Source organism: Vicugna pacos, chromosome 23, assembly GCF_048564905.1.
Source record: "Vicugna pacos chromosome 23, VicPac4, whole genome shotgun sequence".
Classification (NCBI taxonomy): Eukaryota; Metazoa; Chordata; class Mammalia; order Artiodactyla; family Camelidae; genus Vicugna; species Vicugna pacos.
The window spans coordinates 18,261,996-18,277,856 of NC_133009.1; the positions used below are offsets into that span (position 1 = coordinate 18,261,996).

Sequence of the window (15,861 nt, forward strand, 5' to 3'; positions counted from 1 at the left end):
GGCAAATGGATTGATCAAATATCTATTTATTTGTATAATTTAAAATCTACATGTGGATCTATAATTTTATGTGTGTGTGTATATATCTATCTTACTAATGTGCAGTGTAAGAAGTGTGACTTACTGATGAGCAGGCTTTTCTTGAGCAGACCCTGATGTCTGAATTCTCTGAATGCTGAAATTAGGATACCTTAGACTTGCCTCAACAGCCAGGAGAGGAAGAAAGACCCTACAGTTGTTCCAGTTATAAAAACAAGAAAAGAGTAAAGGAAAAGGAAAAAATAAAGCAGAACAAAACAGAAAGTAGTAGAGGAAAGGAGAACAATTTTGCAAGGCAGTCTAAAGGCACTCAACGCAGAGAACACAGCTGGCCTTTTGCCTCGTTTACTCTGCTTCACATTCAGCTATAACTCAGGAGCGATCAGCATGACCGCAGATCCAGCCTTATATTCTATCAGTGTTTTCAGGAGGGATCTGTAATTATGGATTTTTTAAACTATAATTGCTATAGCTCCTTCTCCACGCCCCCTTCCCCACAACCATTGCTGGTGGTTGAGAGTAACTTCACGTAGCTTGCCATTTTTCAGAAGTTACTTTCCAACCACATAGCAATAAAATTCATGACAGTAATTTTTATCTTTAGTTTCCCTTGTTTCAAGGGCTGCCTGTGAAAGATCAGAGGGAGGGCCTCAGATAGAAAAGAACAATAACCTGGTGGGCACCGAGAGCCTGTAAGACTTTCATGACTTGGTCTGCCCCCTTCATTTCATAGATGATTAGACTGTGAGTGAGCGGAGAGTGATTACCTCATTCTTATGCATTCATTTATGTAACTCATAGTTACTGATAGCCTATTATATATCACTGACAAATAGGTATTGGGGTTGCATTGAGAAATAAAATGTATTTATTGCTGACACAACTTTTACAGTCTGGTGAGGAAGTTAAGTGTAATAAGAAGATGAGGGCTCAGTTGAAGGGTAGCTTACTGTGGTAGGAGAGGGTTCAAAAAGATTCTACTCAACAGTCAATAATAAATTTTTAATAGGGATAATAAGAAAATTCAATGGGGGAAATAGTTTTTCAACATATGGTGTTGAGAAAACTGGATATCCACATGTAAAATAACGAAGGTGGCAGTCTATCTTACATTATACATAAAGATAAATTCAAAGTGGATGAAAGACCTGAATGTAAGAGCTAAACTTATAAAACTCTTGAAAGTAGACATAGGCGTAAATCTTCATGACCTTGGGCTAGGCAGTGGTTTTTTGGATCTGACACGAAAAGCATAAGCAACAACAGAAAAAAAAAAAACAGGTATATTGGATATCATCAAAATTAAAAACTTTTTTGTTTCAAGGACACCATCAAGAAAGTGGAAAGACAATCTACAGAATGGGAGAAAATTTTTACAGGTCACATACCTGCTAAGAGACTTTTAAGTAGGATATATAGAGCATGCTTACAATTTAATAACAAAAAACAACCCAATTCAAAAGCAGGCAAGAATCTTAATAGGTATTTTTCCAAAGAAGATATACAGATGGTAAATAAGCACGTGAAAAGATGCTTATCATCATTAGCTATCAGAGAAATGCAAATCAGACCCAAAATGAGATACTACTTCACACCTGCTAGGATGGCTCTAATCAAAAAGACAGATAATAACAAGTGTTGATGAGATTGTGGAGAAATTAGAGCCTCGTACATTGCTGGTAGGATTGTAAACTATCAGCTGCTTTGAAAAATAGCCTGGCAATTTCTCAAAAGTTTCAGTGTAGAGTTTCCGTATGACCCAGCAGTTCTACTACTAGGTATATAATCAAGAGAAATGAAACATGTCCACAGAAAAATATGTTCATGAGTGTTTATAGTAGCATTATTCATAATAGCCCCAAACTGGTGAGAACCCAAGTGTTCATCAACTAATGAATGAATAAATAAAATGTGATTATCTATTATCCATATGTTGGAAATAAAAAAGAACAAAGTACTGATACAGTCTACAGTGTGGTTGAACCTTAAAAATATTACGTTCAGTGAAAAAGACCAGTCACAAAAGACAACATATTGGATGATTCCATTCATGTGAAATGTCCAGAGTGGGCAAACCTATAGAGACAGAAATCTGTAGAGTGGATGCTTGGAGCTGAGGGGATTGGAATCAAATAAGGAGTACTGCTGATGGGTATGGAGTTTCCTTTGGTGTGGTAAAATCTTCTAAAATTGATTGAGGGGATGGTTGCACAACTCTGTGAATATACTAAAACATGTTTAGTTATACACTCTAATAGGAGAGTTGTGTGTGAATTATGTCAATAAAACTATTGCTAGAAAAAAGATTCTACCATAAAATCCATATTTCATCCTAGTCTGGAGGGAAGCAGAGAGAGTGGGAAGGGAAGGCCATTAAGGCAAAAGGAACAGAGTGTGCAAAGACACTGTCCCATATAGACCTGGGGGGCAAATGGAGACATAAGAGATAAGAGGAAAACACTGAGCCCCAGAAAACTAAATTTTTTTGCCAGAAGTGGCTGTAAACCACTATAAAGTCAGAATGCATATCTTATTCATCATTATATCTCTAGTACCCAGCACAGAGAAGACCTACCACAGGTTTTATCTGTTAGTTGAATGAATAAGTAAACGATTGCCTAAGTGAGCTAAAGAATGAAGTTTAAATAATTATTAATAGTGCCTGTATGACAATAAACTGGGCGACAGATCCTGTAACTCCTGGCTCATCTTTGTTGTGCTATATAAGGCAGAAAGTTTTAGAATCAGGTTGAAAATAACTTCTTTTATAACAATAATTGTATTTTAGCAATTATATTTGCTTAAAGTGTTTGATCAGTCTTTTTATATATGGCCATTCTAATGAATGTGTAATGGTATCTCACTGTGACTTTTAATTTGTAATTCCCTAATGATTAATGATATTGAACATCTTTTCATATGCTTGCTTGCCATCTGTGTATTTTCTTCAGTTATATCTACTGCTATTCTCTAGTTTTAGGTGCTCTCATCTTCACTGGTGCTGCTGTAATAATGTCCTAATTGACTTCCCTCTTCCTGCTTCAGCCATTTTAGTCCCTTCACAGACAGAGATGTCTGCCAAAACCTGTGTCGAATCTTGTCCTGATTGCAACTCCCAGTGGTTCCCCAGCTTAGTCATGGTGGAAGGCATAGTTCTTAGAATTGATCTACCAGGTGCTGCCCAGTCTGGCCCTCCTGTTACCTCTCTGCCTGCATCTCCTACTGTTCTCCTCCATCACCCTGCGCTAGCCACACTGGCTTCCTTGCTTTTCCTTAAACACATCAGATACAATCCTACTTCAGGGCATTTGTCTTTACTGTTCCCTTTGTCTGGAACACTGTTCCCCATGACAGCTTTAGAGATCAGTCTCTTAATGCCTTCAAGTCATTGCTCTAATATCATCTTCTCTGTGAGCCCTTCCCTGACCACCTTATTTTAAATTGTACCTTCTTCCCCCAGTGCTCCCTTTCCTCTTTCTGCTTTATTTTACTCCGTGTCTTACTTCCTCATTTATTGTGTTTGTTATCTGACTTCTTTCCCCCACAATATTAGCTTCGTGAAGGCAAGTCCCCCTCACATCCATACACAACACATTATGTGTTGTGTATGGATGTGAATTAAGTTGCATTGTTCTTCCATTTAGCAACTTGGAGTGTCTTCCCATTTGCGTTTGGAAACATAAATCGGAACTCCTTTCCATAGCTTACCAGACCCTGCACAATCTGATCCCCAACTGTCTTAACACCTGCTCTTCTCACTGACTCTTCTGTCTCCTTTCACTTGAGCCTCATGGTTTTCCTTTAGCTTCTCAAACGTACCAAGGCCTTTGGACAAACATCTGCCTTATATGTTCTCCCCAACTCTTCCTGTGCTTAGCCAGCTCTTTCTTTCTTTGGTTTCCACTTAAGTGTTTCCAGTTCTCTAACTACTAACATATACCCCGCCACAGTGCCCACTTATTCTCTCATAGTACCTTGTTTGTTTCCTTCATGGAAATTATTATAATGTTTAATTCTTTTTTTTAACTTTAAAAAAACTGTCTGTTTCATCAGAATATAAATTATTTGAGGTCAGAGATTTTTACATGTCTCATCTACTTTGATATTCCAGTGCGTCAGTGCCTAGCATGAAATTAGGGTCACAGTAACTGGATGGGTGTGGGGATAGGTAGCCAAGAGTTCAGGCCCTGAAAGTAGAGTGCCTAAGGTCAGATTCTCACTTTACTATCTACTACTTGGTGAACTTGGGCAAATTACTTCATATCTCCAAGCCTTAGTTTTCTTATGTGTAAAATGAAGATAGATAAAATTACCACTTTATAGGGTTTTGTAAAAACCTTGAGATGACGTTAATAACTGATCTATAAATGTTAATAATTACTATTTTTACTAATGTAGTTATGATGATTATTTACATTCTCTATCTTCATCTCTCTCTCTTGACTGTGTTCCCTTTTATCTAGTTGCTTCATAGAATCGTGATGATAACTGAATATGATATTTTTGGTATGACCTGAGCAGTGCATAGAAGTGGGGCTGTCATCTCAGCTTGTATTAATCTAGCTTCAGAGCCAGTTATCATTTGCATTATGTGTTTATCAAACATGCCTCGTTGTGAACTCTTACTGAGCTTAAATTCAATTAAAACCCCTAATGGCACAAGTTTGCTGCCCTACAATTGGGTAGTAAATACAGATATTTTCATTTGTCTCTCTGAAACTTGATCATTTTAGTTTGGACCTATGGTATTAGCTTGTCCGAACTCTTTTGGACTCTTGTTTTTAACATTTGACCATGATAAACTGGTCTTCTTAGTTTTATGTCACAGGCATATTTGATCAGCGTATCATTGGTGTCTTCATTAAAGTCAGTGGCTTAAACAGTATAGTAGGAATGACAGGGCAGAGCCCTGCAACCTGTAGCTGAAGGCCTCTCTTATGGCTTGATATTTTCCATGCTAGCTTCCATATGCTTTTTAACTGATTTTTTGTTTCCTGTTTAAGAACCAGACCATTTTCCTTCTTCAAAATAATTCTGTTCAAGTCAAAGGACATTTACTTTTGTAACTACTATGTACAATTAACTGTCCTTAGGTACCGCTGAGCCATGAGACAGAGGATTACGGTGATGGCAAATAGTGAAAAATGAGGCATAGATGGCTAAGAAATCCAAGTGTCTTTGTGAATATGAAGCAGATTTGTAGTTGGCAGGATTTAAACTTGTGTTGGGAAACTCCCAATGGAAGGGAAGTGGGCCTGCCTGAAATTCCAATTTCTTCATCTAAATAGTCTGAATGTTAATGGACTAAATTGGAAATTTGAGGAATTAGAGTCTATAAGATCATTTTTTTGAGATTTCTTCTATTCATTCTGTTGACCTACTCTCCTTTTAAGAGCATCATGTCTGTCTACAACTATCAGATCATTATGTTGTACTACTAAATTAACAATGCTGTATGTGAATTATATTTCAATACAAAAAAGTTCCTTTGTAATCACTACCCTCTATTTATCTGTTCTATGCCTATCTTATTTTTCTGTATGAATATGAGTGAAAGCAAGAACTATGTGTTTTCTAGTTGTCACAACATATAAATTCAGGACTGCATATGAATGTGTTTTCTAAGCTATGAAAAGCTGTATACCTACATAGAGCTTTTATGATTCAATAGATGGTCAATAAATTGAATAGAGGAACTTAGTCCTTTGTATGTGGATGCTGTTAATTTGAAGGAATCATACTCAAAATATTTATTAACTAAAGCATCTACTCTATACTGAAAGCTTCTTGCCAAAATTAGTTAGAAAATATAGGTCGTTTCAGAGTTAAAGCTAAGTACAATAAATTCTTCAGTTCCCCAAATAGTATTTTACAGAAATATATATATATATAATTCACAGCTAAAGTGAATTTTCTAAAAACTCCCCATAAGGTGAGATCACGTACACCATGTCTCAGTACAGAAGGATTTTTTTTTCAATCAGTTGTGCCTCTAAAAATAAACCTAGTTTTGTTGTTAAAATTTGCTGTCTCCTCTTCACATAAGAACATCTCATTAATTTTGGTGAAAATCCTCCAACAAGATAAGGTTAAATTGTCCAGTTTTCCAGTGGAAGAGGATCTGTTTTGTGTCACAAGCAGAGTAGCAGCAAAGAGGTGAGTGGAAGATAGACATGCTGTTTCAGAGGTCAGAATATTTTGAATCCAAGCATAAGCGTTCGGGGAAGAGCCTGTAGGTCTGAATGCTGTAGGTGTGCTTTCAGTAATATTCCATCTCATTTACTGTCTTTAGAGTTTTAGAGCCAGATGATTTGATATTAATGTCCTCTGCAATCAGGTACACCAAGAAGTAACAGAAACTGGATAGGTAGACAGAGGTGACCTCAGTATATTTGCATGGGGGAAAAGGGGCGCTGTATTCCATCATCTGTGCTGTGTCCAGACTCCTTATGTAGGAGTTTCCCTTTCTCAGTCATTTGAAACTGGTTTAGTAAGAAATTACAATATGATTTCCTATTAAAAATTTGTTCAGTTTGAAGTGAAAAGTGGGGCAATCTTAAATAGGTCTAAATGTCTGAGTTTTTCTTGGTTTGAGAGAAAAGAAATATTTTATACTAAACGGTAATGTTGATAAACAAATAAAACCCAAGAAAATATTTTTTTTCTAAACTAAGAAATGATGTTTATGGTCTTATGAAACTAGTTTTCAAAAAAGGGAGTCTGAGTCTTAAATTTGTTCTGATTGTCAAGATTGACGTAATTTAGCTAATAAGAGAATGCACAGAGCAAAAGAAAAACTCCTTGTTGAATAACAGTTGTCAGAGAAGAAACAGATGATGTGTTTTCTTTATTGCAATTTAAAAAATTAATTATTGCCAATAGAGGCTTGTTTGTGCTTGTAACTGAGTTAGCTTTGTGGTTTGGCGTTGTTCCACATTTGAAAGCAACTAGGTATCAGCCTGGGTTCTAGTCCGGTTCAATGGGCCTCAGTAGTGTTCTCATCTGTAAAGGGAGGGGACAGACAAAGATGATGACTGAGATGACTTCTACCTTTAACTGTATCCTTTTTTTTTTTTTTAAAGGCCTGTGTTTTTATTAAACGAAGTCTTGATGTAAACCAGGGGAGTTAAACACCCAAATGTTTCAGGGTCCTTTTGGTAGGAATACAATTTTGTAGAAGAAATATAGCCAGCACAATATTTAAGGAAGACGAATTTTATTTGATAAATTAAAAGTGTACACCAAAGTCCTGAGAGTTAGGTGCCAAATAACCCAAAACCTTCTCTTGTATTTTCCTTTTAGGAATCAGAATATTTAAATCATATTTTTCTGACAACTCCTATAAAAGCAGCATTGAGTATAAGAGTTTTAATCTGTTCTAGCTGCAAAATGATAAAAACATGTGCATTATCTAAGAGACAAAATGGTTATGTCAGAATTCCCCGTTTTTCTAGCTAAGAATAAATGGACCAATTTATTTTTTTTGACAATTTTTAATAGCTAATAAAATAACTGAAAAAACATGCTTACTGTTGGAATAATAGCAGATTTATTAACAAGCTCTTTTTGGAAATTGCAATTTTGTAATTGTCAGTACTTTTATATCTACTCTAAAATTTTTTTGACTTTGAAAAGCATACTTGAATATTGTGTTGGTATTCCTGTAATTATAGTGTCTGAAAAAAATGTTACATTTAAATCATAAATGGAAAATAATAGGAAGTTGTTGAAGCTCCACCTTTTTGCTGCAATTCATTTAAGGTAATACTGTCAATTTGAAAAAAACTTTAAAAAAACTAATTTAGAATTATAAATGTTATCCTTGATATCTTTTAAATAATCTCATAATGAGAACCTGAAATTATTGTAAATACATTTAATAATAAAAAAAAATTTTTTAATGATAAATACTTTAAGAATAGTATTTTGGGGTCATTTAAATTTATTTATCTTTATAGGTAGAGAAATATAATAAGTATGAAGACATAAAGATATCTTGAAAATGCCTTTTATTCTCTGGCTTATTAAAATTGTTTTAGTGTGGTTTTATATTTAGTCTTTGTGTGTGTGTGTTCAGTCATATTTCTACATGTCGGGAATGTTGCAATAGCAACAGGAGTGGGCAATATGACCAGTTATTCTAATTATATAGTCTAATGCATTTTAAATTATTCTATTGGAAAATATTAATATACAGAGATATAAGGAACAAAATAATACCCAAAATACAGTAATATAATGTGAAAATTATAGTTAGAGTTCATTTAACATGAATCTGGAAGCCTTAATATTGATGCTTATAAGATATTTTATACTATAAACTTTTATAAGAATTAAACCAGAGTATTGTGGTAAGTTGTTATTTACTATAGCCCAGATGATTATAAATTTGAGGAGGAAATAATAATGTATCCTTGGATTTGCTTTTTTATCAAAATGGTAGAAAATTAGCTTATATTTTAATAGTTAAATGGGATAAGAAAGAGTGAGGTGAAGAGTGGACAGATTGGATATATATATTTGTAACTGGTTGGCCATCTGGATTATATATATAATTTGGGTTTTATATATATATGTATAAAATACATAATATACATAGTATACAATGTCTGGCACACAGTAGGCACAGAGGTAACCAAAAATATTTATTGTGTTGAACTGAGGGCTTGGGAAGGAATTGTTTAAAGGAATAAATTAACAGTCTGTTTTCCTAAATTAGCATTATTTTATTTTTACTTTGACTGATTTTCTCAATTGATAATAAAACAATTTTCAAATAGTGATAAAAGTCAACTGTAATGAACATTTGAGTTTGAGTAACTTTGTAGATTTTTTTCCTTTTTTCTTTGTAATTTTTTACAAATTTCCTTTGTAATTTTTTATTTTCCATCTTTTATGCTTATTAGATTGTTCCTCTTCCATGAGAGAGAAAAGCGTATCAAATAATCTTTGGCCTTTAAAAATACTAATCTTTTTATATAAGGATATCCCATCGGAAAGGAGACCTTCCTGTTTTTATTACAGTTCACTTTGAGAGAAACAACTGCAAGTTTATTTTTCTTTTGAATGTACTTAGTGTAGCAAGCAGAAATACTTTTGAAGTGCCTTCAAAAGGATTGGGTTAATTAGGTCTAACATTTTTAAACATGAATTAAATTTAGAATCACTATAAAAAGAGAATTGTGTTAATTTGTTAGGAAATGCAAGTCAAAGACTCCTTTGCAGTGGTGACTCTGACCTCAGAAACAGTGAGATCATCTTCACCGACTCTGTGTCCCTCACTAAAGCACGATGGCTCCATCCTCAAGGGAGAATGGAAGGAGTCACAGTTGCTTCTTAGCTTTTTTTCACTAGTGTCCCTAATTGTTTTATTTAATAGCATTATAAATTAGTTTGAATGTAATATATATTTAATATATGTGCACATACATGATTTAATATATAATATATGCACATTAAAATATATGTATATTTAAATGTTATATGAAAAAATATAAATTTATGTTTCTAGTTTTATTGAAAAAATTTGGCATATAACATTAAATTCGTTTTAGGTAGACAATATGATGATTTGATGTATGTATGTATTGGGAAGTGATTGCAACAATAAATTTAGTTAACATCCATCACCTTACATAGTTAAAATTTTTTTCTTGTGATGAGAACTCTTAAGATCTACTCTCTTAGTAACAACTTTCAAATATACAATATGGTGTTGTTAACTTTAGTCACCATACTGTGCATTACATTCCCAGAACTTACTTATCTTAAAACAAGAAGTTTGTACCTTTTGACCATTTGGTACCTTTTGTAGCTTTCACCCATTTTGCCCACACTCCACACCCCACTCCCCACCTCTGGCAACCACCAATCTGTTCTCTGTGTCTCTGAATTAGTTTTATTTTATATTCCACATATAAGTGAGATCATATAGTATTTGTCTTTCTCTATCTGATTTATTTCACTTAACATAGTGTCCTCAGTCTATCCATGTTGTCACAAATGGCAGGATTTCCTTCCTTTTTATGGCTGCATAATGTTCCATTGTGTATATATACACAAATATTATATATATGTATATGTATGTATATATATATCACATTTTCTTTATCCATCTATATGTCATTAGACATTTAGCAATTTTAGACCACTGAAAGAGCAGGATAGAATTGGGGCCAAAAAAAGCACCTCAATATTTTAAAGAAAAAAAAATATAGACTTTATGAATGGCCTGATACTTTTTCTGTGATGGGCAGAAACTTACATTCATGAGAGTGCAAAGCAAGCCTTTCTCTTGCAAGCATAAAACATTTATGAAACCAGCCCAAAAAAGTAGTCTTATCGCCCGGGCTCTTTTTTGTAAACTGACCAGAGCGCTGCAGTGATTCTTATTTTTGCCCCTGAATTTTCTGGCATGACAGAACAGAGGTGTAAGCTTGGCTTAACCAAAAAGTCTGCTGTATTGTTACAATGTAGCAGAATCAACTCTGTATCAGATATCTTAAATTCTTCTCTTCTTTAGATACATACTTTTAGAAAGGCTCTTCTTTTCTGCGGTATTCCCATTTCATCTGTTTTGAAAACTTGTTTTGGCTGAGGGCTATTTTAGCTTTAAGGTAGTGCTTCTGAGTATGGGTGATTAGTTAATGCTACTTATCTTCACATTATGGAAAGACAAAAAAACTATTCTTAAAATTATTTTAAAAATATTTGCTTAGAGTAAGAACTGACTTAGTAGCCACTTTAGAAGCAATTAGAAAATTGAAAAGTTTCACCAAAATGTTACATATTGTGTTGGAGAGGCTAAAAGGTCCAGTGCGGTGTTGATTCTCATGCTGTGTGGAGTCTTGTGTTGTAAAGGATGTAAACTTTGAGATCTGAGGCTAAGCACATCCAAACTCCACTTCTTCAAGGCTACCCGTAAAGTCTCATGGGGAAATGCTTCTTCAAAGTGAATCTTGGCCACAGCTTTGCAAAGTAAGAGCCTTGTGTTTGCTAGAGTGACATTTGATCCAGACTATCTTGGAACTGAGCAGAACCCTGCAGGGCCCCCCAGGTACAAGGCCCTCCCTCCACATTTCCTACCTCTTGTTTTGTAGAAAGACTGAAGTCTCCCAAGCCTCCCTGAGTCATAAAAGATTATGCTCAAGCAGTCAGTGATTAAGACAATAGAGTCACAGAGTCAGTGTCTGATGCACATTCTTGAGTCACTTTACAGATATTATAACTGACACTAGAGGGAAAAACTGCATGATGACCAGCCATGACTGTAGCCATGGCATAAGCTGCTCCATCTTGAGCAGCACTGAATCTATGGCCAGCACAATTCTAAGAACTGGCCTCAAGAAAATGGGATCAACATTATTGCTCATAATAATCTCTATCTTTGTGGGCATCAAAATAATTGTAGCTTGTTCTGCCCATATATGCAAATGGGCAACTAAAACTGTCAGCAAAGAGATGCTACAGACCCATGTCAACATCTTCCACTCTAAGAATTCAGCACCCTATACCAGCATGAAGAAGTTACAGAAGACGGACCTTTGCCCCTAATCCCATAGAAATGGAATGATGTCTGACAAGTGGGGATTTGTAAGCAGTTCTTTTGCCCCTTTCCTGTTTGTCTATTTCTACTCCCCTTAAACCTTAGTTATAGAAATGAGATCACTAGGTAACACTTCACCTAACTCCTGGCTTCTGTTCTACTGAATGTACACAGTGCATTGATTGCCTAACCTCCTGACTCCTTTCCTGGATTAAAAGGAGTAAGAATGAAGAATTAAGTAGTTAAAGAATGACTGACTCTTTACCCCCAGCATCCCCATTAGCAGATTTGCAGGCAGACTGCATGGGCAAGGTAGCATCCAGAGGAAGATCAGGAAAAGTCAGCAGGTCTGCACACAGTGGAAAAAAGGGATGAAGAATCTGACTTCCTGTTCTAATGACTGAAATTGTTTCCCCTTTTTCCCTTTAAAAATGTTCATGGCTGAGCAGAATCTTTTGAGTTGGTCTTGGGATGTAAGTCCACCTTCTCCTCAGATTGCAGGCTTTCTAATTAAAGCAACTTTCCTTTCTGCCAGCATTTGCCTCTTGATTGTTGGCTTTTGAGCAGCGAGCAGCCGAACCTGAGTTTGGTATAGCAAGCTGAGTTAGTCTTTTCCTAATGTCTGTTTGTGTCTTCTACCCATGCCATGTTGTAGGCCAAGGGTTTTAAGAGGCACATTGTGTGTGAAGTAAATTTTGCTATGTTCTAGATCAGTGTTGCCCAGTAGTTTTCTGTGATGAGATATTTTATACCAGCACCATCTAATCGGGCAGCCAGGATCCATATGTGGTTATTGACCTCTTTTATGATTAATGCACCTGAGGAACTACATTTTCTATTTTAATTAAATTAAGTTTAAATAGCCACAGGTAGCTGGTGTAGCTCCAGACAAAGCTTTATTAACGATTTGGTAAAGTTGTTAGCATCCATGAGTTAATTAAGGCATCGACAGGTGAATACTCAGTCTCTAATGAGTACATTCATTCTACCCACGCAGAACTTGATAGAAACTACTATGTCTGTCCCAAGTGATAGACTGTTACATTTTATTCTTCAATATCATATACCACTTTACTTTCCTAAATATATTCTATGAATTCATCCATTGGTTTCTGAGTGATAAATTCACATTCTCAAATTTCATCAGCTTCTAAACCACAGGTTTTTCTTTCTCATTGTGCAAGGACTTAGGGTTCCAGTCTTCCTACTGTTCTGTAGTATTTTTTTTCTATTCTCCTCATTTTCTTGTTATGTACACAAATAAGTTACCCTATTAAAGATTAGTAAATTAGTTTTCAGTCACGTAATGTTTAGTAGCAGGGATAAATCACTACTATTGGATTACAATAGTTACTGCACGCTACTTTTTCTTTCCAAGTAAAGTTATCCTTTAGGATTAAGATGATTTATACTTTTTAAAAGAGGTTGTACTTTCATTTCTTAAGATATTTTTTTCCTCAGGAAATCAAGAGAAGTATATACTAGGACTCTTAGTGAAATTATTTCATTTTACTAAATTTATGTAAAAATACATATTTTTTTAAAAAAGCAGAAATATACTCTTGTTTTTCAAATTGTAGAATCATGAAATCAATTTTATGTAGTAAAATGAAGTTTTTTTAAAAGAATTGGAATAGAATAAGAAGGAATAGGAAATAACTGAGTGCTCCACGGATATGTGAGGATTAATACTGTTTTATGAAATGATAGTTACACTTATACATATGTGTGCAAGCATGTTTATGTTTCTAAATTGTGATGTAAAATGGATTTCTTACAATGGGTCTTGGTTGAAAAGAAAAGAAAAAGAATTGGAAGCTGTTGTCTAGTCTATGGTATAGTATGGAGGAACGATGTCAGAAGATCTGCTTCAAGGCTTAGATTTACTTCTTTGGAATGTTTTTGACCCTCAATTTCTTATTTGTATCAACAAGGATAACTAACTGCCTTATATGCTTCATACAGTTGTTTCAAAAATGAAATTAAATTCTAAGGTGATACACAGTTGTAGCACGCTTTGTTCCTTTAGAGTGGCTTGTCAGTCACTTTGTACTGAAAAAAACTCATGACTTAGCAATCACTTATGCTCATGTTTATGACTCTTAAGGTCAAGTGAGATTTGGCTGATCTGTGCTGCATTTGACTGGGTAGTTCTGCTTCAGGTTGTGGGCTGTGGGCTGTCTGGGCTGTTGTTTGGGTTTGGTTCTAGAAGTTCCATGTGTATTTATTGTGTGATCCAGACAAAAGGGGCAGCAGCTATTCAGGGCATGTTTTTCTTGTGGAGAAATACCAGAATATAAAAACAAAGCCAAACCACGTAAACATATTTATGACTTCTGCTTTCATTATAGACCTGAAAATTCCATTGGCCAAGTGAAATCAAATGACTATGCCCAAGGTCATTCAGGAGAGATACCGTATTTCAGTAAGTGGAAGGAAGTTAAAAATGAGGACTTGCCAAACAATAAACTATCACATTACCTGAAACCATTACATTCAAACTTGTGTTAAGTACTTTATTCTCAAATATGAAAGGACAGTCAAGTATCATTATATGTTTGACAAAAGCCTCTGACATAATAGAGTGTCTAAAACAAACAGAAAAAAAGGAAACTAAGGCAATCTATAATAAGCAGAGGAGAACATCTAAAATGTGATAGTATTTCTAATGGAGGGATGAGATATTATAGCTCTAAGATTAAAATAGCATATGTAAAAACAGTGAAAACAAATGGCTTATGGAAACAAAAAATGTGGTAAAATGTTTTTCCTAAATTTAGTAGAAGTTTTGGAAGATGAGGTCAAGGGAATCTCCTAGAAGTTAGAATCAGAAGACAAAAAGACAGAATATATAAGAAAATGAGATGATCAGTCCAATAGAGCCAAAAACCAATGTCCAGGAGTTCCAGAAGAATTATTAAAATGTATGACATCATAATATTGTAAAATAATAATGCAAAAAAATTTCTCCAAACTAAAGAAAGCAAACCTCCAGATTGAAAGGGATCCACTGAAAACCCAGTACAAAGCAAAGGAAAAGGCTATTCCAAAGTCTTACATTATAAAATTCCAAAATACCAGGGGAGAAAATGATTATAAAAACTTTCAGAAACAAAAAAGCAAATCATAGACCAAGTATTAGGGATCAAAATGGCATAGGGCTTTTCAATTGTAATGTTAGAATCTTGAAGACAGAGGAGTAGCTGCTTAAAAATCCTGAATGAAAATTAATTTCAGCATAGATTTTTATACCTAGTCAAACTATCAAGTGTATGCATAAAATAACAGCATTTTCAGGCTACAGATACTTTTTTTTAATGTATTTCTTGTGAAAGTTACCTTGAGAATGTATTTCAACCAAAAAAGGGAGTAAACTGAAAAACAGGATGACCTAAAACCCAGAAAACAGGGAACTCTAATAAAGAGTATGGGTAAGGCTTGACCCAAGACAGAGATCAGCCAGGCTAAACATAAGGCACCAAGAAGGATGTATCTAGGGGGAAAAAAATGAAGGAACTGATAATTTCTCTAATGTGCTTCATCATTTGAAAAAAATTTTTAAGTATTTGACAGATCTTTTTAAACATTTGAGGAAAAAAGTGTCAGTTACTTAGAAGAATAAACCATTAAAAACTAAGCAGTTAATTCCAGAAATATTAAAATATTGCACAAGAAAATTAATCTAAGCAAAATAATGCATGTCTTAGTGGTGAATAATATTTCTATAATTATTATAATATGGATGAGCTAATGACTAATGATTTAACCAAAACTGTTGTGTTGGGAGGCTGAGGTGGGTATGTTGGGTGGATGGTATAAGAGACCTAAATGACTACCTTTTTTTAATATAGGAAGTCAGTAGATAATAAAATAGCAAAATCAAGAAATAGCATTATAAGCATGTTATTTTAAGATATGAAGATAAACATCAGGAGTGGATGGTGAGTGCCAGTGAGGATCAGGCTCAGTGATGGGTGGGAGGTAGAGCATGGGCACTGGCCCTTCTTTGTTATGATGAGCAATTGAGTACTCTTTGACTTATGTCCATTACTTTGATAAGAAAATCTAATAAGTGATCAAGATAAAGTTTACATAAGTCCATGATTAAGAAGAAAACTTCCTACAGTGTGAATTATAAATGAACAGTAATGAGTCTCCCATCCTCCATGTCCCGTCCCTGGTACTGTTCTCCTCAGGGGCCCCTTTTAACAGTTTCTATTTCAGTTGTTCTGGTGGTGACATTCAAAAGACACTTTGAAGTGTGTCTTTTGGTAAAA

The 15,861-nt window shown here is 34.7% G+C and overlaps 1 protein-coding gene across 18 annotated transcripts in view; it reads left to right on the forward strand.

Moving 5' to 3' along the window:
- The window catches only part of SDCCAG8 (SHH signaling and ciliogenesis regulator SDCCAG8), a 184,761-nt gene that overhangs the window by 61,163 nt on the left and 107,737 nt on the right, over positions 1-15,861 (forward strand). The gene's annotated exons all lie outside the window — the stretch shown is intronic.